At 47.8% G+C, this 23132-nt stretch overlaps 1 protein-coding gene across 3 annotated transcripts in view; it reads left to right on the top strand.

Moving 5' to 3' along the window:
• The first annotated feature begins 1425 nt into the window (after positions 1–1425).
• The window catches only part of LOC144146837 (uncharacterized), a 58087-nt gene continuing 36380 nt past the window's right edge, over positions 1426–23132 (top strand). The window contains exons 1-2 of one of the 3 annotated variants that reach the window (XM_077678772.1): positions 1426–1810; positions 3435–3477. The gene's annotated coding sequence lies outside the window, so the exon portion shown is untranslated. Of the gene's footprint in view, positions 1811–3434; positions 3478–19795; positions 19931–23132 lie in introns of those variants that run through there. The other 2 variants (XM_077678771.1, XM_077678773.1) reach the window with 2 other exon arrangements.

Raw genomic sequence — 23132 nt, 5'->3', positions numbered from 1 at the left:
AAAGATCCCCAGGTGGTCAAAATTAATCCGGAGCCCTCTACTATGACGCACCTCATCGCCTGCGTTGCGACGGCGTGTTAAACCCTACAATCAAACCAAAATCATTCAGGCACGGGCAAGAATGAATGCGTAAGTATATTCGAAATATAGAAAGTAACCGAGCTTCTATACTTTTTTTCTTCAAATGTGTTCTTTGTACCTATTTCGTATGAGCCCACTCCGACCGTCTTGTCACAGAATGAAGGTGCCGGAACTGACCCCACGGTAGCAGCAATAACCTTACTGGTGAGATCGTGCGTCCCGAGTGAAAATGCGCACTATGGAAGCTTCCATGAATGCTACGTTTCCTAAAATATCATTGAAATACCGCGTGTACCATTGTGGTGCAAACACTTTTTAGGCGTAGAATTTCGAGAAACCACCCGCCGCGGTGGCTCAGTAGCTAGAGCGTTGTGCTGCTGAGACCAAGGACGCGGGTTCGATTCCCGACCTCAGTGGCTACTTTTCAGATCGAGGCGAAAGCGAAAACGCCCGTGTGTTCGAGATTTCGGTGCACGTTAAAGATCCTCAGGTGGTCAAAATTAATCAGCAGCCCTCCACTACGGCGCGCCTCATCGCCTGTGCAGTGTCGGCGCGTTAAACCTTATAGTAATTAGTCAATAATTTTCAGAGGCCTGGTTTGTTCTATTACAAGCCACCATGAATTACAAATTTTTGTATTTTTTTTACTTGTTATTGTTACAACTTCTGAAGAAACAGCGGAATTTGGGAGTGCGGTTGATCCCCACTTAAAAATATATAGTGTCTTATTAGAACAAGTATATCACTGAAGGCTAGAGCCCCCTAGTTGGCAGAGTTATAGTTAATGCTTTCTGCTGTTTAGGTTTTTTTAGGCTACCGGGTCAGAGCGCGAATAAAAAGAATATTGCGCTCAAAAGACTCTTCATTAAAGATGCATAAGAACTCTAGTAATGTCGTGTAAATCGCCGCCTTGTGATTTTCGTGCTAGACGCCAAGAAAGAATTGCGAGCTCATAATTTTGAAGTATACCTTTTAGGATACCGAACAAGCGGGCCACGCAAAGAAACAACTGCGTGCTCATAATTTTGAAGTATACCTATAGGATAACGAACAAGCCGGCCTCCAAAGGTTTTATTTCTTTAGCTTATGACGCAAGCGGTGATTTGGCAAGTGTCTCAAGAAATAAACGTTCTCCCATACCACAGTCAAAGTGCACTGGGCAGTAAACCCCAGCTCGGAGAGAACACAGCCCTAAAAGCGAATGAACCAAGTTTCCGTTTTTGCGACACAATAACGTTGTGTGTAGCGGCTGTACGGCTCGCGATAAGCCCGCTCATATCTCCGCAGCAAACAATTGTCCTTATCCCTTGCCCTTGTGTCGCGGCGACAGCGAAGCACTGAGGGTAAAGGAGCTGGGATAAAAAGAAACACGCTGCAGTACTGGCGGGTATCGCATTTATGGTCGCTACGCCAAAAACCTGCGTTCCAGTTAGGACACCGTCGGCAGCGGCAAGGGGGTGGTGCCGTGCTCCTCACCCTCTCCTAAAATGAGCAAGCGGGTGGCTCAGGCGTGGCTTTGCCGCACCTGCACTATGTCGCGAACACACATTGTGGCATCCGCAACTCGCAACTGTTTTCCCGGTTGTTCAGTGAACTGGCTCGCCGTACAAGAAACTGCTTCCGCCATAACAACGGGCTCAGTTTGTTCACGATGGTTTACGTTTGTGGTTCCACTTTGAAGTTCCGATTTGCGTGCGAAAAGTCGACTGGAGCAAGGTGTTGAAAAAAGGTGAGTACGTGGTCGTACCTTATCGCTTCGATCATCGAATGGGGGTGTGGCTGCTGTATGACAAAAACTATGTTCGTTTGAACGTGATGAAGTTATTTCATTTTTCTGTTCATGCTTTAGTGCCCGCTAAGGAATACCAGGTGATCGCACCAACGTTTAGGGTTTTTGACCACAGTGTGGCTGCAAAAGTACATTATATTTTCCCGTATGCCACGAAAATACGTTTTCTTGCTCAGGAAAATTTTAGTTTAGACAATAATGTTAGTTAAGTTTTAAGAATACATGCCTCTACTAGTTCCAATACAGGAACTAGTCGATGAAGCCACTAGCATTACCTGCAAGGGAAGGCAGAAAATAAGCATATAGCGAAAAACCATTGATTGGAAGCATTTGAGCTCCCGTATTGCGAATGTGTGCGCTTGAACAGCTTTCTCAGCGTGTTCAAAAATACGGCTGAATTGGATGCGTTCTCAGTCGAGTGACTCTGCATGTGAACTTAGTTGCAGCAATTAAAACTGCACCAGCAAAAGAATTTATGTGCGATCCTTGCATAATGTCGAGCATGTGTTGTTTATTTCGAAAAGTTTTATGTATATTTAGACGAGACCAAAACCAGCCGAACATCGCTTTGCACAATAAAATCAACTGTCAAACCAACTGGAATCAGCAAGGCAGCATACATTCCAGGCTCTTGTCGATAACTGTGAGGGAGTCATATTAAAAATCATAAGCAAAATGGACGTTAATACATGCGAAAGGATGACCTTACAACTTACTTCTTGAATGTGTATGTCCAGCATATTCGTATAGCTTTCGCACCTGCAGCGGGATGACGCCGCTTGTGTCAGACTCTGTTCGCTCCTGTCGTATTTCCTTGCATTTTCTCCGTACTTCTTCCAAGCTAATACATCAGCCACTCTGCATTTTTTTGTAAATATCCGTAGGGGGTAGGAATGTCCACGTTGACATTACGAAAAAAGGCGGCCGTTATCCATCTTCTCACTCACCTGAAATACAAAAAGAAGCGCATGCCCAATCCAGTTTGACTTCAAAGGCAGAGGAATATGAATTGAAAGACACGTCGATGACCCTACTCAGCAGATGTGCCTTGACTTCCTCCTAGCGCGACAGAAGCGCGATGCTTTGTTCAGATGGTATATTAGTACTACCCTCTTTCAGGGGGGTTGGGGGGGGAGGGTTCGATGTCAAAGCACCCTCGAAAATTTATGAGTGGTGCACTCATCCCACTCCATTTACCCTGCGTTTTGAAATGCTTTTTAAAACGCCGCATTCAAATATTAGAATGGCAAAACAGAAACAGGATAAGAAAACAAACATACGATATTTTTTACGCAGAATAATACTTCTTTCATTTATTTTTCTACTGGTGGGGTAGAATACCACTGCAAAATATATCTGGCTACGCCACTGGCGTCCTTAATAGGGCCAATGCTTGTCCTACGCTGCATGCCAGAGCGTGATAAAGGCATTGAGGCTAGTGGACATTTTTAACGGCGGGTATGCACGTTTTACCTTACTATGCATTCTTACAAACTCATTATATGAAGAAATAACTCCGAATACTTACGGAATAATTACGGCGCATGTGAATGCTGACTTGCAGGGGGATAACGCAAGAGAGCAATTATACGTGGCGTTCGTTAAAGGTAAGTGCCTCAAAAGACCGAAAAAATTACTTTTAAATGGCAGATGCCTTTCAACGTAGAATATGTACAACTTCTCTTGTGAGAGGCTCTATGTTATTTCTACGCATCACGGCAAAAGAGAGAACTTGAACTATATCTTCTTTCTTTATAGGGGGCAGGTCTGTCCCCTCTTGTCATTCCATGAAATCACTCAACATTACCGTCTGGAACGAACGCTATATCCTCCTGCGCACAAAAGCCTCACCAAAGAACCACAGCGCCACTTCAGAGGCATTCAAAAAACACATTTTCTCACCCCACTAGATTACATATTCTGCCCCTCCCCCCTGTACTCCTCGCAATGCCTCTTCTGCGAGGCTCCGGACACCCTCTATCATACTATGTGGGGCTGTGATAAGACCCCCACCTACGTAACTTCTCTTCCCTCCCTTGACCACTGGGGGAGAGCACTGTCCAGTTCAGACCCTGACGACCAGCTTCGGCTGGTGCAGCGAATCAAAGAATCCGGACGGACTTAAGGGGTGCTGGAATAAGGGCTCTTTCCCAGGGCTGACAACTTTATATGCACGTTTATTCCTCGTCCTGCTCCTTCTCTAGGAACATTACATGAATCAGCATATTTATTACGTATGACATGGTAATTTCGGTTGCCGCGACATCAAAACATAACATGATTTCTATAATCAAGTAATTCTCGCTAGAACGGATACTGCACGCGGATTCTAAGCTATTAGAATCTACGAATTTACTCTATATAATGATCGAAATTTATTGCAGACGCAGGTTTCAAAGAAGGGCTACTTGAATAATTATTTCTTGATTGGAGGGGGCGAATGCAGGCTTGTCCAAACAAGCAAAACTATGGCGGATGTAAAATGCAGGAGCATAGCAATATAGGTTGCAAATGTGAATGAATACTGTTTTCCACGCCCTGGGTAGACACTGCAATGAGCAGCTATTTTACTCAAACAAAAATTTTGATCATCATTAACGTCACTTACCTGCCGTAAAAAGGCAGCGAGCTGCTTACGCAACGCAGTACACATAACAACACTAACAGACACTGATCTGAAGCCCCAAATCCGACAACCCCATCGTAACAAATGGCAAACACAGTGGTGTGAACCAATAACAAACTACACGTAATAAAACAACACTTGGGACGATATACAACTGACTAACACGACAGATTCACTGATGTTGTCCTGTGCAGGTTGGGGATGGGACATACACATGCAACACACTCGCACCTCCTCACTGGATCTCCAAGACCCGTGTGCAGCAGGTGTGGGCAACACGTATCCGTGATTCACATACTATTGCGATGCATGGCAGTCAAAACAACACCGAAATACACTCTTCCCACAGCTATAAAAAGAGAAGATTCCTCTGCATCCCTTGTACTTTTAGGTGATGTTCGCGTTATTTCTTACAAGCACACCTGCCAGTTTCACAACGGAGTCAAAATTTGACACTTCATTTCTGATCATGCACACTGATGACCTGGCCCTTACACTAGCCATCTTCTTTGCCTTTTAATTCATTTGACGGCCGGGTATCTCAACTGCAATGGTTTATTATTTGCTTTAACACCCATTTCATAAAGTACTTTGTTTTTGGCGCTCTTTGCCTCTGGTCGGCCTTGCAGCATCAAAAGCAATCATCATCAGCAGATAGCTCGTTTTTTTTTCATATTAATAGGCGAAAGTTCAGTGGCCAGGCATATGTTCGGAGCGATCTTTTATATGGGCGCTTGAGCCAAGAACATGAACACACTCCTGATGATGATGTGTATCTACATAGATGAATAAGAGCTGGCATCCATGCCTCTTTTGCATCCATGCCTCCACAAAAAGGACCATCTATTCCAGCGTCATCTATTGTGTAGGCTGTCATGATCCCAGTCCAATTTAATTAGCACACAGTGGCCGGAGTGTGCTTCACAAAAGTTAATAAAGTCATGTTTAGGGACTAGTTGGTATAGTCTTGAATTCGATAATAACGTGCGCTGCATATTTGGACAAGGGACAGGGACAGTGAAAAAGACAAAACCATACGATTGTGCGCAAACTAGCAACTGGTTTATTGAAAGCTTTATCGTCGTCTATAAGCATGCGATGGTGAGTGTACATTAATAGGGTAAACATGATATCCTCACCATCGCATGCTTAAAGACAACGATAAAGCTTTCAATAAACCAGTTGCTAGTTTGCGCACAATCGTATGGTTTTGTCTTTTTCACTGTCCCTGTCCCTCCTCCAAATATGCAGCGCACGTCATTTTTGAATCCTTCACAAAAGCCTACTTTTTCGTCATAGGGATGGCCAGTCGCCCTCACTGCGTGTCTGCTAGGTTAACGACAGAATCAAGCACTGCTTTGTCGCTGCCCCAGTATTGATCGGAAAGACACGTGTTGGCCGCCGAGCTCAGTCGATTGGACAATCAACCGTTCCCAGCAGAGACCATCATAGGACATCGACCCCTACCATCCACTTCGGAGAAGACAATAAAAGCTCTTCTGGTTTTCATGAAGGACACAGGCTTAGGAGAAAGACCGTAGTGCCCCCAAAGAGGCTAAAGTGTGTGCTCGTCACCAGCTCCTATGGCCTTCTTTTCGCCTGCCCTCTCTTTCACTCGTTGAACACCCCTCCCTAATGTCGAGAATCAATCCTGGCTCTAAGCGTGGATAACCTCTCGCCCAATGCGCCCGCTTTTCTCCTCATCCTTTGTGCTCTCTCAATTTGTCTTCACCCCAGCTCATGGGGACGCTTTCTTGCCACTTATAATAAGCACAAAGATATGTGGTAAGCAAGAAGTTAAACAAAAGAAATTCCCGCATTTGCCTCTCATATACGGCATTCTTGGTGCCTCGCATGGCAAATAAAAACTTTTACTCTTCTTGTGCACGCTTCTCAAATATCACTAACCAAAAAGGAGTTAGGGGTTAAAGGTAGGCGCACCGCACTGCCGTATGACAGTGATTTGATGCTCGCTAGTGCATGTGTCTGAAATAAACAGTTAGGTAGAGGGTCCGTACGCTATTAATAAAACGTATTCATTACCCGAGAGGACACTCTTTTTCGGTCAATTGCACCGATTGGAGTAGTTTAAACGGAAGAGAAAGGACAGAAAAGCTACAGTCGTGCGCTCATAAACATTACTTTGTTGTTTAAACATCCACTCAGAAAACAAATATTTTTTTGGCAAAAGAAAATAAAAACTACAAACGTGAACGTTTTGTGCGTTCGGGGTGCCCACATTAAGGTGTCCAGTTAGAACTTGGGGATACTCGAAACTCGTTTACTATTTTTTTTCGGGTCATTGTGTTTTACAATTCAGCTCTGGAAGACGAACATTCGATTTGGTCAAAATGGGGATGGGTGCCAAGGCAGTGCCTTTTTTCTGCATGCCACAAGGTCAAGAGAAAAGGATTAGACGATTGCACTTCAACCTGTCAGAAACGCAAAAACACTGTAAGACAACCGTTTGGTTGCACCGGTAAAAAAGAACGTCACCACCATTTTCCTAGACACGATGTTCTGAACCAGCTATACAGGTCTGCAAAAAATTCTGCAAGGAAATGCTCGGCAGCGTGCGTTGCGATTCGGAAGGAAAAAAAACTGAAATGTAATCTTCTGCGGATAACTGCTTTTGGTGGAACCGAAAGCAATGAGGATTCAAGTTTGTTAAGGGCGACACAATCAACGAAAATGATCATTGAAATTTTATTTCAACTCAGTTTTCCACATCTTCATAACAGCGGTTACAAAAGAAGTTGTTGGCAACCCTAGCTTTAAAACTGACTTGTTTACTTAAGCAAAATTCTTAATTATTTTGCCCAAGAATAAACCCTACAGAACTCGTAAGCGCAAACCATGGCGTCATTGCGTACCGTAATGCAGTAGTGCTGCTTACATTATACGACAAATAAGTTAGGAAAATCATAATAGCAGAAAATTGAGCGTCGGCAGTACCGGACGCGTTCTCATTTGTGGCCACTTCAAACGTGCTCGGATTATGAGTCTCATAAAGGCAGTTGATCTGGCAAGTTGGTCGCGCAAATCAAGAGCGACGAGTAACTTTTTCAGAAGAAAACGCACTAGCCGATCCGGTTTTATGACCGGACACTACTACAGCACTTATTACTGTTTCGAGGGCGTGAGCTCTGATTGTAGACAGGATTAGAGCCAGGAGAAGGAACGCAGGAGATAAGCTTCTACGGCTCTATATGCAAGAAAGACACTTTCATCGCTGCAGAACTTCATGGCTGGTATAACCCCATGTGTGAAGCGCTTCTGCAGGAAAATCACAATAAGTTGCGATTATGTCGCTATGGCCCCTAGAAAGATTTGATAGTCTGCCATCCGCCGGCCGCGCAGGGGGCTCCTCCTTGATGCATGCAGCAGCGGAGCTGCAGGCAATCGGAGCGCGGCCAGCGCGGCGGCGCGGCCGGCCAGTGTCAACGCGGGGAGCAGTACTGCGGCGGACTGCGCTCCGCCGTGCTGCCTTTGTAGGTTTGGGCTATTTCAGCCGCTTTAACTGCGCGTTTTCATCCTCCTCTCTTCGTTTCTAACGACACAACAGATTAGCGAAATAAATTGGTTCCTACGAATACGCAAACTTTTTTTGCCAAAGCATGAATTCATGGGTGTACGTTTTCGCGTATTATGAACGATCAAACCAAACCACGGAATGGTGTCGTTGCGCTCCATCCTCCGTATCACCTTCCGGGCAAAAGGTTTCCGTGCACATACTCGGGGGCATCGGGAACACTGTCGCCACGGCATCTCTTTCTAGCTGGGACACATCACGCGGAATTTCGACTACGTTACCTAACAAAGAAGCGTTTTAAATGCAGAGCATTTCTTAGCCTCGCCTCTTCCTGCGTCGGACGGCGTCCACGGCTCCGCGTCCGCAGCAGGTGCGCCTCTCCTCCTTCCCTCCTCTCTCTCAACAGCAGCTGGCGCGCGCATGCGTCGTAGTCAGCCCTTTCGCTCCGTCGCGGTCTCGGCGTAACAGGTGCGTGATAGCAGCGCGGTGGGGCGTGGAAGGGCGCGCGCTGCTTGCGCATGCGCGCTCTCCCCCCCGTACTGCTCTCCCTCTACTGCGTGAACTGCCGTCACGGCGAATACTGTGCAATCAACCTCGTCGGCAACGTCTACGCCAATTGTACCTCCCACGCCGCTGCGACAATTGGCGACAGCGGCGTCGACACCACTCTCTACACCAAGAGCTACAAAGTCGGCCACGGGGTTACCGTCCTCGCGATCTACCTGGCGCCAAACCTCCCCCGAACGACGGTTACCGAGTGCGTCGATCGTGCGGTCGACAGCGTGTACGAGCGCTTGGGAAGAGAGAAGTCCGAGTCGTCCGTTCCCCTCGTGCTCGTCGGAGACTTTAACGTCGACCTGCGCAAGGACGACTGGTTGATCGAGTACATGACCACCAACCACGGACTCTACTGTGTTTCAAACAACAGCAAGCAACCCACCACAATCCACGGCAGTTGCATCGACCTCGTCTTCGCGAGTTGTACCAACGCACAAACGCTGCTCAAAGACCACTTGACGGTCCACTTCATCGACTATAAAGCAGTCCTTCTCTCCGTACAATATAACGACGAAACCGACCAATAATAATAATAAATGACGCATTCAGCCCTATATACACTCTCGTCTCGCTCTCCTCTCTCTACCCCAAAACAACACCAACGCAACTACGACCCAACTACCCACCCTAACGCGACTTTACGCGGCGTTAACGACCCCCAAAGCTCTGCATTTACTCGTGTTCCCCTCGCGGGAAGGCGCGGGAATTTTTCGTCCCGCCGTACACTGTCATGGTATGTAAATGCGTGAACATATTTGTGCACATGTGGTGTGCGGGCACTGCGCAAATTCTTTTGTGGCCCTTTGGAACCATCCTGACCTCTTTATTTTCGAGTCAAATATATGCTGAAATGGGATCTGACCAATTCGCATCGTTCATTAATTAGGCCCCATTGCTGGTACTCGCTGCCTCCTTAATTTGGAATATTTACTAAATGTAAACGCCGAATAAAAATATTGCGTGTGTACGCATACATACGATGTAATCTGGCACTTTTAGTCAACAGGCAGAAACTAGCGTACTATAAAACCGTTTGTTTTGCGCGCCTGTAATTTTTGAGAATTCCACGATTTGAAAAATTCGCTAGCTTTAGGAGCACGCGAAACTTCTTTTTAATAAAATCAGTCTGCCAAACAGTAACAGCACTTGAATTCTTCATTGAAAAGGGCTTTTTATTTTTAGATCGCCCGCATATTCCGAGTGAATCGCGAGAGGCATAAAGCAAGAGGGGAGAATACTTGTGGTATGGCCAATCATTTCATTTGCGGCTGTTTTAAATTACCAAGCGAAGTTCTTGAGTCTAATTAGGACGAATGACCTTGCTTTACACGTCGCCCCCCCCCCCTAAGTATTTAGGAACAGGTTTTTGTTAGTAATGCATTTTACCGCAGCGTTTTTTTTTTTCTTTTTCTAGAGCTGGCCTTGCCCGCTACGTGCCGACCTCCGTCAATGCAAGACGTTCGGGGATAACCCAGTAGTTTTCTTCCCAATTGGAACAAACACTGCGTCTGGCGCCCCTAGGCCCTCTTTAAGCAAGATCTTCTCACGGTCTCAACATTGCGCGAAATGATGGTTCCAGGGGCGGCAGCGAAACGGCTACTGTCGTTTCTGCGGCTTCATCCTTCGGTCTCACTCGGGATGGTCAGCGGCCGCAAATAGGCTCCGTAGCATGATTCGCTAAAAATTTGGGCCACGAAAATAAAGGGTCTTATAGTAGTTATATCGCAGCTTCAATTGTGATCTGGTGTGAGCGGATTTTACCGCTCCAAGCTGGCCGACAAACACAGATGCGCGCCCGCTCTCCGCGACTGTAGCGCGCGGCACATGCCGCACGGCGGCCGCTCTCGCTCCGATTGCTCCGGCTCTCCGATTGCTCGCAGCGCCTTCTGCGCAGCGCTGTGCCGGCGTGCATCATCAGCGGCGCGGACATGCCTCCGCATAGAGGAGGTGCGGGGACGGCAGTCTAGCAAATATTTCTAGGGACCATAATTTCGCGCTAAGGTTTGGCTCCCCATAGAGGAGGCGCGGGAGCGGCAGTCTAGCAAATATTTCTAGGGACCATAATTTCGCGCTACGGTTTGGCTCCCCATAGAGGAGGCGCGGGGACGGCAGTCTAGCAAATATTTCTAGGGACCATAATTTCGCGTAAAGTTTGGCTTCCCATAGAGGAGGCGCGGGAGCGGCAGTCTAGCAAATATTTCTAGGGACCATAATTTCGCGCTAAGGTTTGGCTCCCCATAGAGGAGGCGCGGGGACGGCAGTCTAGCAAATATTTCTAGGGACCATAATTTCGCGCTACGGTTTGGCTCCCCATAGAGGAGGCGCGGGGACGGCAGTCTAGCAAATATTTCTAGGGACCATAATTTCGCGTAAAGTTTGGCTCCCTATAGAGGAGGCGCGGGGACGGCAGTCTAGCAAATATTTCTAGGGACCATAATTTCGCGCTAAGGTTTGGCTCCCCATAGAGGAGGCGCGGGAGCGGCAGTCTAGCAAATATTTCTAGGGACCATAATTTCGCGCTACGGTTTGGCTCCCCATAGAGGAGGCGCGGGGACGGCAGTCTAGCAAATATTTCTAGGGACCATAATTTCGCGTAAAGTTTGGCTTCCCATAGAGGAGGCGCGGGAGCGGCAGTCTAGCAAATATTTCTAGGGACCATAATTTCGCGCTACGGTTTGGCTCCCCATAGAGGAGGCGCGGGGACGGCAGTCTAGCAAATATTTCTAGGGACCATAATTTCGCGTAAAGTTTGGCTTCCCATAGAGGAGGCGCGGGAGCGGCAGTCTAGCAAATATTTCTAGGGACCATAATTTCGCGCTACGGTTTGGCTCCCCATAGAGGAGGCGCGGGGACGGCAGTCTAGCAAATATTTCTAGGGACCATAATTTCGCGTAAAGTTTGGCTTCCCATAGAGGAGGCGGGGGAGCGGCAGTCTAGCAAATATTTCTAGGGACCATAATTTCGCGCTAAGGTTTGGCACCCCATAGAGGAGGCGCGGGGACGGCAGTCTAGCAAATATTTCTAGGGACCATAATTTCGCGCTACGGTTTGGCTCCCCATAGAGGAGGCGCGGGGACGGCAGTCTAGCAAATATTTCTAGGGACCATAATTTCGCGTAAAGTTTGGCTCCCCATAGAGGAGGCGCGGGGACGGCAGTCTAGCAAATATTTCTAGGGACCATAATTTCGCTCAGGTTTGGCTCCCCATAGAGGAGGCGCGGGAGCGGCAGTCTAGCAAATATTTCTAGGGACCATAATTTCGCGCTACGGTTTGGCTCCCCATAGAGGAGGCGCGGGGACGGCAGTCTAGCAAATATTTCTAGGGACCATAATTTCGCGTAAAGTTTGGCTTCCCATAGAGGAGGCGCGGGAGCGGCAGTCTAGCAAATATTTCTAGGGACCATAATTTCGCGTAAAGTTTGGCTCCCCATAGAGGAGGCGCGGGGACGGCAGTCTAGCAAATATTTCTAGGGACCATAATTTCGCGTAAAGTTTGGCTCCCCATAGAGGAGGCGCGGGGAGGGCAGTCTAGCAAATATTTCTAGGGACCATAATTTCGCGCTACGGTTTGGCTCCCCATAGAGGAGGCGCGGGGACGGCAGTCTAGCAAATATTTCTAGGGACCATAATTTCGCGTAAAGTTTGGCTCCCCATAGAGGAGGCGCGGGAGCGGCAGTCTAGCAAATATTTCTAGGGGCCATAATTTCGCGCTACGGCTTAGCTAGTAGAGTTCCAACAAAAGGTCGCCTTGTCCAGGGTCTTCTACGTCGTAGCTCAGCGCGTGATAACGCGGAAAAGCAGCCTTCGGGCTGTTTTTCTACGCAGTTGCCATCGCCAAGGTTTGTTTATTTTAGGCTCAAGGGCAGGAATTACGCCGTTGGCTTTGTTTGTATACCCCGTGACTGGAATGTAACAAAGCTAGCAGCCTGCTTACGCGGTAGTGGGATGTTGTGTGTTGTTTTGCAGCAGTAGGTAGATGTTCGTCCTGACAATCATAGCGCAGCCATGATTTGAAAAATAAAGGCGCATAACAGTTTTCTACTCGTTCCACTGCAATGTTTCAAAACCTACGAATGAATTTAAACTAGGTGTTAGTATCCGCTTGACCATAGTCGGCCTTAAGATAAACTGTTTTATGACTCATTTATGGACGGCGAAACGCGAAAACGCCCGTGCGCTCGAGATTTTGGCGCACGTTATAGGTCACCAATTGGTCAAAATTAATCCGGAGACCATCGCAAAGGCGCGCCTCATCGCAAGTGTAGCGTCGGCGAAAACAAACCACAATGAATCAGCCAATCAATGGATCAATCAATAGATCAATCAATCAATCAATATAATTTATGCCTCCTTTTTGTAGTTTGACTCTAAAAAGGAGGGGAAGACGGGAGTGAGAAAGAAACAGACGACACAAGCGATTTAAATGGTACAATGTACCAACAATTCCTTCAGTACACCATTTTGCAGTTTAAATTGCCTAATTCATTGCTTCTTTTTTATTTTTGTATCTAGAGCAATATTTTAACTTTAATTGATGCAAAAAAAACCACTACGTTCTGATAACGACCTTGTGCGCATTCTTTTGTCATTGCGTCATACTGTTTTTTTTTGTGTGTCTCCTACGCCTTCCAACCAATCAACACTTAGTTTTTCAATAATTTTGTGGTAATGGGAACTTCAGTGTTTCGGAACATCGTAGCCATTTCATGTGTACGAGTGCTACCGCTGCCAAGTCGCAAGTACGTCTTCATATCCGCCGTTGGCAAATGAGCGGCCGGTTGGGTGAAAAAAAAAAAAATCGGCCGTTTCACTCTGAGAAAGGACGAGCTGCAAATCTCTGGTGTGTTTTACCTCAATCGACACCACTATGCGTAGAGTTCCAAGCGTTCTTCGCGGATCTGGACATCTGGCAGTGGTCACTATCATTTGTCATAATAAATTGCGCCTCCCTCTACTCCCTTCCGACCCGCCGCGGTTGCTCAGTGGCTAAGGCGTTGCGCTGCTGAGCACGAGGTCGCGGGTTCGATTCCCGGCCGCGGCGGCCGCTTTTCTGATGGAGGCGAAAAGCAAAAACGCCCGTGTGTACGAGATTTCGGCGCACGTTAAAGATCCTCAGGTGGTCAAAATTAATCCGGAGCCCTCCACTACGGCGCGCCTCATCGCCTGCGCTGCGTCGGCGCGTTAAAACCCTACAATCAATCAATCAATACTCCCCTCCATCTGAGTTACTGAAGAAATCGCTATGGGCCCCGTGCACTCGAGTTTCGAGTAAACATGTGGCGCCACCTGGTAGCACCGGCGGAATTTTTTTCCAAAGAACAAAATAACCATATGCAGCACTTCACTACGGGGCTCAATTTACATAACGAGCGGAAAATTGATATTACATTTACGTTTATTACGTTGATTGCACTATTTATTTATGTATTACGTTTATTAAATATTGCGCTGACGAGTTCTGCGGGAATAGAAAGCGCCCCTTCTCCAATAAAGCAGATGACAGTACACAAATCAGCTGCCTGCGACGCCGGCGTGCACAAAGCGTATAGTATCCTAAAATAAATAAAAAGAACACAACCATAGGTGTATTTCCGTATCCGCACGCTACTTGTCGTAGGACCGCTGCGAAATATTGCAGCGTATCCAAGAAAACAATACGAGTACTTATTTTCGTAGCTCCTCAAATAGCCTACGTTGTCAGTATAAGCCCTCATTCAGACAGCCGTCATCTTCTGCGTCCCGGCATCGCCACGTCAAGAAACCGCCACGGAGACGTAAACGGAATAGCGTTCGTACTGAAGCTCGCCGTCAGTCTACAGGGTCGTCTTCCATGTGATCAGTTTACCCTGGAATTGAGCATGCATAATCTGAAAAGCAAAGAAAATGGCTTAGATTTTTACGTGTGCTCACTTTTCGCTAAATTTAGCCGTAAAAAATTGTTTTCTGATTGGCTGGTTTAGCACGGGGCGTGGCCCCGTCGCGTTGATGGAATGGTAACGTAGAGCTCGGCTTCCCGTCACCGTCGCACCGTTTTCGGTGAGAAATCGCCCGAGAAACCGCCGTCCATGACGGAAGACGATGACGCGACGGTGACGTAACGGAATGAAAAACGGCTGTTTGAATGAGGCTAACTGTGCACGCATCAGGAAATACATGGAGCATCCCACGGATACGCATGGTGCCATTGTACGTTGTCATGTCAGAAAAATATAAACAAAGCTTTAAAATAATAACATTAAAAACATAAATGTTTACGCTAGACAGCGACACAACAGTAACCAGACGGACGCACACCAGCCACGATTCGGAGGCTCGCAGCTAGTTTTATTCAAATGACTTTCAAATATCTCAAACATATGTTCCTGTAGTTTGCTTCTCTGCCAAAGTAGGTGAAAGGAAACAAATTCATGTGGAGCTTCTCACGCGACATAAAAAAAATATTTTTGCTGACAAATATAACATGCAAGAGCACAGCTATTTATGCTCACATGTAGTTACACCAACATCTCGTACAACTCTATCAGCTTTGAAACAATCTCCATTATTCCAAATGGTCTTTTTTTCATCGGCGCTCCTAATGCGAGAGGAACCATTTGTGCACAATTATATTGCCTGTTGTCCGCTCTCCATTTCAGTGCCCGTGTCTATGTCGAGCGATACACATGATAAAGAACCGTCTAGAGGCTTTCATGAGAGCTTCCCCCCGCGCATCTTCGTCCGAAAGCATTCGAAAATAATCACGCGTTTATAAACCTAAGAAAGTCCCTAAAAAGGTATCGCGATATTTTTCTGAGCCCACCCCAACGAACTCGTCGTAGTTTCAGCAGTTTCAGATAGAGTATAGCGGAGCAGTTCCCATTTCAAATACCTGACTCTACAAACCTTAAAGGGACACTGAGGTGAATTTGTCAAGCTCCCGTTTTTGCTTGTACTGCGTAGACTGGCTCAAATTAGCACACTTTTCATCGTTTATCCGGTTGACAAATCGGTAATTATTTTACAAAGTGCGAAAGAAGAAAAACTACCATGCGCGGTTTGCGGCGGCCGCACCAACTAAGGCTGTGACGTTGGGAGGAGGGGCGCCGTGATTGGACGATGCCCAAGGTTAGCAATCACACAAGTTTCGGTTTCGGTTCTGTAAAACATAACCAATGGCTTTGTTGGATGGGCATTCTCAATATCTCAGTAATCATCGTACCGCGCTTCTGCCATGTTGTCGGCTGTAAAATGCACAAGATAAGCCTCCCAGGACGGCTTGTAGTCGTAGCATTCACTAGCCGAGACCTACGCAGTGCATGAACGCCCTCCGCGTACCCGCAGACGCCCAAATGTCATGCGCTTTTCCCCCATATTTGGAGCTTGCCTCCCTCATGCCTGTATCGTAAAAAGCGTGTTCGCACCAGGCCAAGGGTCTGTTCATTCTGGCCTATGCCCACTGCCTGCAAGCAGTCGGTGCTTATGGCAACAGCACGCCAACGAGAACTCGCTAGCGCGCCAGTGCCAGCCTGCGCGCGTTTTGTGAACTAGTTCGTGTAGCCATGAACGTTGCGGCCCAAAGAAAAGGTGAACTCAATATAGAAAACATCGGCGGAAAACAAAAAAGTTAACTTACAAAAAAAAAACTCACGTACACGCGGGGATTCGAACTCGTGACTCGCAATACATTTGCGGGGAATTCCTAGCGCCCCAGACCGCTAGGCCACGGAGCGGGACGCGAATGCATTGCTAATATAAGGTATATATTGTACAAACGGTTTACACTTTTATTTAGTTTTGGCATTTCAAGCCGCTTAGGTGACTGTTTGTAGTACTGCGATCGTGCAGTAAGCGTCGCCCGAGTTTCCACAGTAGCTCACGTCTAGCAATTGCATTTCGTAGACGGAAAAGCGTTCGCAGATGCGTAGTGCTGCTGACCGCTGTGCTTGTTCGCCCAGCGCAAAAAAGTGCTTCCCGCGCCCTAGTTTTGCGCTGTACGGTAAAAATATCAGTTGATTTTATTTGCTTAGTACCTATATTGACTTCGCTGACTCTTCTCCCGCCTTCAAGAGGCCTTATATTTTCCTACTGGCGTACCAGTCAGCGAAGCGTCGCATGTGCAGCGCTTGTGTGAAGCGACCTTGACTTGGAGCTAGATACAGTGTACAAGCAAACCAAGTAAACAAAGGCACATTCTTCCATTCACAAACGTGTCCTGGCTTCGTTTCAACTAAGCGAACGAATTGCGACCAAGCAATTTTTTTTTTAACCTCCTTGATTGCGACGACCCGCCGGCGGCCGGCGGACGAAACGCTGGGCCGACTGACTCTGTCGGCCGGGGAGCCGTGCAGTAGCGCAGCCGTGGCGCAGCCAATTGCCAGCTCATCCCCTCCTGACGTCACACGAAAACGCCACATAAAATGGGCGAGCGTAAAGAGAGGAGGACAGCGTTTTCGAATTAGTTTTTCTACTAAATAAAATCGCGTAAACGCGCCTAGAGTGGTCGAAACATGGCCTGGGGACTCCGGACTACAATTTGCGCTAGTAATCCCGCAATGTTTACATATCACTTCAGTGTCCCTTTAATTAGAGTGCACTAAACCTTCTACTACACCCTACCGCAATCTTCGGGCTCTTGAAGCCAAACACACGAACCTTTCGCAGCGATTTCACACACACAAAGGACATCAAATCACTTCCTGGCGCCTACAAGGCACAGTTGAGCCTACACGGGAGAAATTCGCCTCTTCAAGCCCCGTGAAAGTCGCGTCGGCGGTCTTCTCTTCACTAAGCTCTCCGCCAAATGATGACAGTTATGCCTTGACAAGGACTTCAAGAGTAAAGCCGAATATACGAAATCGTAACCGGCGCCGCTGGAACATTCCGGCGTAATTGAATGCTCTTGCAGGGACGAGGGGCCCCACAGAACAGGAGCACATGACTGCATCCATTGGTGGAGCGATCGCGGCATCTCTCTCACACATACATTGTCGCTTCCAGGAGGCGATGCACACACACACGCATGCTCCTGCACTACTCTTTCTTTTCGTAATCGGGCTCGCGGGTTTACGCCATTTTGGAGCAAAGCTTTTCAGCTCTACCAGCCGACGGCTCTTTCGTTGCGTGCGGGAAAACTCCCAACGTGTCGAAGGCGGCGGCGTGAGGAGTGACGGGGGGGAGGAGGGGGGCGGAAGATTTCACTAAAGGAGCAGACAAGAGATACGGCAAATTTACCCAGCGTTCCCCGCGCGGAAGTGCCTGCTCGCCGGCGGCGGCGTCAGCAGTGCGGCTTTCTCGTCTACTTCAGCAAAGCTTGTTTGGGCCTGTTTTGGTGCGGCTTCGCGTCCATTCCGCATTTTCTTCGCACGGCTTGATTAACGTGTTCTACAGCACCTGCTGGGTAACCCGGGCTAGACGGAATTAAGTGGATGTACGGCAAACATACGTTAAGGATTGGTTTACAGGGCGGGAAAACAAAATGCACAAACCACATACAAACATCTGGCCGCTAGAGAAACACTACCTTCTGCGCCCTGCTTTGCACGAATGAGACTCCATTTTCTAAATTGGTGAATACCATATCGGTTGTGTTTTAAGAGCTGTTACAAAAGGTGAAATTAGCAACTGTCTGTGACAAATAGCGATTATAAAAGTTCTCTCAGCTTTCTCGCAATCCTCAAACTTACTAAACTAACTACTTAGAATCGGCATCAATGGGAATAACCAAGCTAACATGCCAAATAGTTTAGATGTCTGCGCTTGTGTCACGTGGCGGTGCAGCCCCGAGATAGCACATCACAATGGCTAGGTTCCGCTGTGTCACCCTTCGAAAGACGCTACTCGCTGTTTTCTTTCCGTCGACGCACGACGGGCTACAGCGGCGTCGTCAACCGCTCTAGCCCTGCCGTGGGCGACGCTGCTGCTTTCGTGACGCTGCACCCGCGAGTTCCAGGTGACCTGAGTCAGAATCTCCGGTTTCTCTCTTTGTAGAGCCACGTGTGTGAATTCAAGTGACTTCGCATGGGCAATTGTTGTAGGCGTCGTTCGAAGCTCTGCTTTCCAACCACCTTTACAGCGTAGATTGGAGCCAATTTTGATGTTTATGTTTCATTTGGGCGGCGCCAGTAGTGTTCACTTGAAGCCGTTGCGAAATGGTAGCCTGTTCATAGAATGCGGAAATAGACCTCCCCTTGCACACAGCCAATTTTGTTTTGATGAATCGCTTTCGTGTCGCCCTTGCGAAAGCTTTTCTCTTTTTTGAAGTGCCATTTTGCTGTTTCTATCGCATTGCAAAAGAATAGCGGCCATTCTTCCTTTCTATTGCGTATATTCGTACACTGCAGAACGAGACGTTACCGGACGTCGCCTGCTCGCGGAATTCAGATGTAATGTCTTCGTTTTTCGCAATGTTGCGCTGAACACAGCGAATCAGTGGCGCCACCATACCAGCGCACGAGGCGCATAGCTATCGCAATCACCGAAAATATGTCCCAGGTCATACTCAAGGCTGCCTTCCGTAGCTTCTTGTCGGGTCAGGAGTCCCCAACAACCCCCCATCTACTCTAACATCATTCCCCTGCATGGAACATCGACCGTTTTAGGTTTCCAGCTCAATCCTCACTGCCGGGAAACAACTGTGACCAGCAGCAAGCCTCCGCGTTTTCTGTACAAGTTGCCGTGGATAATTTGGTATTCCACCCCTGGTCCCCTTCTAAGACATAATATAGAACTACCGCGTATTTGCTCGCCTCCTCCCCGACGCGAGCTGCGGGTGAAGGGGACGACCGACGCTGACCCCGACGCCAAGCATCTACTTGTCTTAAGTGCACATATCGCAAGATCGGCACTTAGGCTGGCGGACGTCGGAAGCACGCCAATTTCTTTGCATGGTCAAGCTCTCTGGAGGTATTAGAAGCAGTACACCAAACAAACACGCTTGTTTGTAATTCTAGAGTGTCTTTTAGAATGTCCATACATGAGAACGCGCGTCCAACGGATGCCATCGCAAGCAATGAAAGCGAAAACTGCAACGCAGCCATGCAAATAGGCAAAGAACGGAAAATTTGACTAGCTTCACCTACGTAAAAAAAAATTACCGTGAATAGAGGTCCCATATGCGCACTATGTATCCTCCGAATTCCTCGCAGCTGCAGCTTTGAGGTCGTCGCTTTGTTTTCGCCTTCACTGTCAGATGGCCTTCGTATCGCTCACGTGCGTTTCATTCGCCACGACATGAAAGCGTTATACGGACGCATGTGCTTCTGTCCCAGCTGAGCTTCATCTGGCGGCGATCGTAGCCAGTGCTTGAGGTTCTCATGGTGACTGTAGCGCGGCTTTAGACAGGCATCCTCTCCGTTGCAGATATGTAGGTAAGTGTGGTACGATTGTGGGAGTATTTCTGTTGCTGAGAAACATTGTTCCCATTCTACCTAATCTCCTACGCAATACGTTATGTATTTTGAAACACTAGCCCTTTTAATTGCAATGAGCACTAAAAATTGGGAATTTTCGGGCAACAACACTGTCCTTAGAGGTGACACCATGTGCCGTCGCCATTCAGTAGTGCAGGATATATCTTTTTCACTGCAGTTCACCTGAAAATGTTGGAAGACAAATACATACATATATATACATGTGTGTGTGTATTCTGGATGTCGTGGGTTCAGATCCCAACCGGCGGGCATTTTTTCATCACTTTCTTTCTGACTCAAAGAATTCTTCATCTGTTTCTATGACCTACCGCACCCCCCCCCCTCGCTGTCCGAGGTTTTCTTGACTGCCACCCCTAAATCCGTCTTAATTCACCGAGCCACTCATTTCCAATTTCTGATTCGCTACATGCATAGCGAGGGCCTCTGTTCTGGCAGTCTGGGTGCCAAAGGTAGCTTAAGAGGGTTCAACGCTGGTCGACCAGTCTCGACATGTCGTAGATACTCGAGTCACGGCCCCCGGGGGTTAAAAAAAAGGTCCCCTTCACCCCGAGTAGTCCGAGTGGCGCTGTCTCCCACCCCAAAGTGCAGGAAACAAAAAAAAACCTTAACAAAAATACCCAATAAAATCGTCGGGAAACAGCCACGCCGGTAGCGCAGTGATTATCGCACCTGACCGGTATTCTGGAGGTCGTGGGTTCCGACCCCACCCGGCAGGCATTTTTTCATCACTTTCTGACTCAAAAAATTTTTCATCTGTGTCTGTGACCTACCGTATCCCCCCCTCGCTGTCCGAGGTTTTCTTGACTGCCAACCCTTAATCTGTCTTAATTCACCGAGCCTCTCATTTCCAATCTCTGATTCGCTATATATATATATATATATATATATATATATATATATATATATATATATATATATATATATATATATATATATATATATATATATATATATATATACATAAATCTAGAGCAAGATAAAACTCACAAAGCGCGCAGAAATAGTATAAGTAAAGAGTCGGATACAGAGCAAGAACAATAACAAACAAGGTTTACTTACGTAGCGGCAACGGGACTTGCCTTCATCAGAGTACAGATGAAGACAAGTCCCGTTGCCGCTACGTAAGTAAACCTTGTTTTTTATTGTTCTTGGTACAGTTCGCACGTAGTGTTGGCGTACCATTCCTGAAGCAATGGGTAGACCACTACCAAGCTGGGGGCGTGCACACCCCTGTAACCATAGCTTGGGGCTCGTTCTGTTGAACTTGCGAACTGGTCTGCAGGCCGGGGGTTGTGACAAACCCTTGTAACCTAATGTCATAGGGGCCAGAGCGTGGAAGTACGGTAATTCCATGAGACCTCCTCGAGGAATCGGGGAGGCCGCACAATCCCTGCCCAGGGAGCGTGCAAAACGGCCGCCACTGCGGAGGTTCCTGGTACAACTGGAATCAGGTCCTACGCGAAGGTCGGGCGGTCGGGTGTCAACCCGGCACTTGGTGATGCGATTGAAGCAGGAAAGCGCATCGACATCGATCAACTATGACTTTCTTTGGCTGGGGGAAAATGGCGAACCCCGGTAATCCTGCGTGGGAGGAGGCCGGGGAGTCAAGTTGCGAAAGTAGCAAGTGCCGCAAGCGTACAGTCGTTGCATTGGGAATACCGATTAAATTTGGGAAACCGTTGCAGGCCGGGGGACTGGTGACCCTTGTAACCGCAAGCTTTGGCGGGGCCAGCGACCTGATCGCTATAAGTCGGGGGGAGTGACATACCCCTGTAACCAAATGTCATGGGGGCCAGATGTTGTACAGTCCGTATGAGGCCGGGGGGGGGGGGGGGGTCGCGTCCCCCTGTAACCTTGCTGCGAGGGGCCTACAGAGTGATCTTCTGTGGCTGCCACGGGACGTGCTACCACGAGCTACTGGGTGTTCCGCACGGGGAAAACGAGGAAAGGTGAAGTTAGTACACCGACCGGGGAAACTCTCCTGGCTTAGTAACGGCTAGTAGGCCCGGACCGATCTCCTCTGCCGAGCCGCCCAGCCCAGCGGCAATGCCACAAGACTCTTGTTCCATTGAGCGATAGAGTAGGCACCGAGGAGGACATAAGAAAAGGGCTCGTAGAACAGCCCCCCCCCCCCTTTGTGGGGCCTTGCGAACGTTGTTGGCTTGCCAACGTGGATTTCAGTTAACGTTCGCATACAAACTTCCGGTGTCCGGAGACCGTGAAAAGCAGGTGTTGCAAGTACCCGTGTATAGTGGAAAGCTTCATTGGTGATTCATGAGTACCTTGTGCGGGACAGTTGATCGAGGACGTTAGTACGCATCGGCCGCAGAGCTGGGGGTCGGGGGGGACCCGGCCGTCGCCACTAAATAGGGTACTTCCTGTCTCCGACACTTGGGGCCCAGTTAGCGGACCCTATGGGTGAGCGGTAACCCGTGGCAGGGACCGCATATTTGGCAATTGGCACTCTCTGATGCCCTCGCTGAGAAATCAGTCTTGGAAGAGAGTCAGACAAAAGGATTGGAGCAAAATTGCTTCCCTCATTCCCAACCTTTTCCCATAACCCAACCCGATGCCCAAGTTCCCGTTCCCAGCAACCCACCCTATCAGGCTCTTTCCTAGGGGGGACAAGAGGGGTCCCCCCGGGCTCGTCCCCCTGGCGGTGGGTCGCAAGAAAGTCTTTCCCGTTAATTTCTCTCCACCTTCGTGTGGACAAAATTCTCTTTGCCGGTTGGCCTGTTGTTGTACTGTTGCAATTGGGTATAACCGGTTGTACTTCGTGTGGTACCGAGAAGCTATTGAAAGCTCCATTTACTCGATGTGTATCCGACTCTTTACGTATAAATAAATAAATAAATAAATAAATAAAATATATATATATATATATATATATATATATATATATATATATATATATATATATATATATATATATATATATATATATATATATATATAGTATGTAGCTGAGCACAAAGATACGCGTTTCATTCACGGCGGTGGTGTACCTTTTTCAGATGCAGGCGAAAGCGAAAACGCCTGCATTTTGCGATTTGCTTGAACGTGGCTCTACTGAGCGTCGCACAGGGGGCACTATTAATCCCGGAGCCATCGACTCCGGGCGCCTGATATCCCAGATGTA

Source organism: Haemaphysalis longicornis, unplaced genomic scaffold (assembly GCF_048455015.1).
Source record: "Haemaphysalis longicornis isolate Haplotype H1 unplaced genomic scaffold, Haemaphysalis longicornis Haplotype H1 scaffold_7, whole genome shotgun sequence".
Lineage (NCBI taxonomy): Eukaryota > Metazoa > Arthropoda > Arachnida > Ixodida > Ixodidae > Haemaphysalis > Haemaphysalis longicornis.
The sequence above is the reverse complement of the archived record's forward strand: the minus strand, read 5'-3'. Positions and strand labels throughout refer to the sequence as shown.